The 1,919-nt window shown below is 46.9% G+C and overlaps 1 long non-coding RNA gene across 1 annotated transcript; it reads left to right on the top strand.

The window, feature by feature from the left end:
• Positions 1-740: 740 nt before the first annotated feature.
• On the top strand, positions 741-1,676 carry LOC118157723. Its single transcript, XR_004746713.1, has 2 exons — positions 741-847; positions 1,008-1,676. It is a non-coding gene; the product is annotated as an uncharacterized LOC118157723 (long non-coding RNA).
• The last annotated feature ends 243 nt before the right edge of the window (positions 1,677-1,919 follow it).

The following is a 1,919-nucleotide window of genomic DNA, read 5'->3' as shown; positions in this document are numbered from 1 at the left end:
GGACAGTGTCGTGGGACTGCTTAATTCTCCTTATTCCACACAGGTTTTTCCTTCTACAACCAGTATGGGTTAGGGGAAAACTGTAGGGGAAAAATCCCCTAGTAGGCCTGTGGAGTTTGGTGGGATTGGGCCTGATCCAAAAAGTTCTTGAGCTTTTGTGGGGATCTTATGCTTTGTGGTTTCCCTAAGCTAGAGAAAGCAATCCCACTGCTTCAACACTGCCAAGCCAGGCAGCGGTGTTTAGTGTTGTCCTCAAGAGCTGCTTCCTCGCTCTTCCACTGGGCTTCATCTCCAGTGAGCGACACTAGCCGAAGGGCTTCCTTCTTCACTACAACACCGGTCACTTTTTTCTCCTTCAACATCAGCGTTTAAGCCTCCCAGCTGCATTGGGTCCCCCCTCCCTACACAGCTGAGGTAAACAAGGTGCATCTGTAGGGCAGTCAGACCTCTCGCAGCCCACAGCCTTTGGGTTCACCACACCAAGGTCGTGGCTGGGCAGTGCTGCCACCGTGCTTCTGCTGCCAGCCTGGGTCCCATCCTGCCCCAGAAGGCCTCCCCCCTCTCTGCCCATGCTCTGGCTCCTCACGAGTTATGATAACATATAAGCAGCTTAGAGAATTCATATCAGAACAAGTTGAACACAATGCAACGTTTAACTCTTAATGACAGCCACCTCTGACTGTGAGTGACATATTATAAATTATGTTTGAACTGGATTTTTTTTTTTTTCTTTTTTTTTTCAGAGGCAGATATTCCCCCTGCCACCCAGCCAGCCCTGCGAAGTTGCACTTGTGGCCTTAATCCCACTTGGATGTGTGCCCTGCTGCCTCCACTCTCCGTCACTTGGGTACTTTAGTATTCTTGAACAAGTGAACAATCTTTGTTTCTGTACCTTATTAGGCCAAAGACCATAGCAGCTAGCGATGGCATCAGAAGGCCCTGCAGGCAGGATTCTCTGCAGACACAGCCAACCTCCAACAAACCCCTTTTTATCCTCCTGTTTCTAGGAAGAATTATGATGGTGGTGCCCTGCTGTTGATCAGTCAAATCTGTGGTAGGCCTAGAGATAAGTCCTGTAAGTGTGGTGTACTGTAAAACAGCGGCTCCCATTCATTAGTAGCTTGTGTGTAATAAACCACCAAAAGGAGGGGGATGGGGCGGGAGAGGGGAAGAGCAGCTGCAGTGTGCAGGAACAAACAACACAACTCATTCTTGGGAGCCAAAACTTTCTAATTTGCTGCTGGGCTGCTGGGAGCACTCAAATTCTTTCTGATAATGCACTTGTGCCCTCGGTGTCTCTCCCCACATTTCCCAAGTTCTTCTCTCCAGAGGTCCCACAGTCTGGGACAGCTACACTCCGAAACAAAACCGTAGACACTGTTGAACGGGGAGGAGGAGGGGAACACAGCAGCCTCCCAATGTTTGCAGACTCCGGCGTAGCAAAGTGGTGGACCCGAGACAAGTCATCCTGCCCGGGAATGGCCGTTGCACGTATCTGCTTGTGCAGTGGGTAAACAAAGCATCACATGGGCTGCAGAGCAAGCACGAGACGCGTCGCAAACCCATACGTATCTGAGGCATGCAGGAGGGCTAGAGTGTTGTTATCGATATAGAGCCTGGTGGAACAATTAGGAACTTTTTTCTCCCAAAAGGCAGAAAGCAAAACAAAACAAAACCCTCAAATCTATAATAACTGAAAAATTATTTAGCTTAATTTCTAGTTTTTTTTTTAATTATTATTATTATTTTTATTTTTTTTATTTTCTTTTTTCTCCACAAGTTTCAGTAAATATTTACATGAGCATAATATTTCCCCATTGCCCTGTATTGGAAACTGCTCGTAGGCATGTGCATTTAAATGGCATTTACTAAGTATAATGTAACATACTGCATCTGTTGAGACCTCAGTGGTTACTAAT

Source organism: Oxyura jamaicensis (genome assembly GCF_011077185.1).
Source record: "Oxyura jamaicensis isolate SHBP4307 breed ruddy duck chromosome 9 unlocalized genomic scaffold, BPBGC_Ojam_1.0 oxy9_random_OJ106696, whole genome shotgun sequence".
Taxonomy (NCBI): domain Eukaryota; kingdom Metazoa; phylum Chordata; class Aves; order Anseriformes; family Anatidae; genus Oxyura; species Oxyura jamaicensis.
Note: the sequence above shows the minus strand (reverse complement) of the source record. Positions and strands in the feature narration are given on the sequence as shown.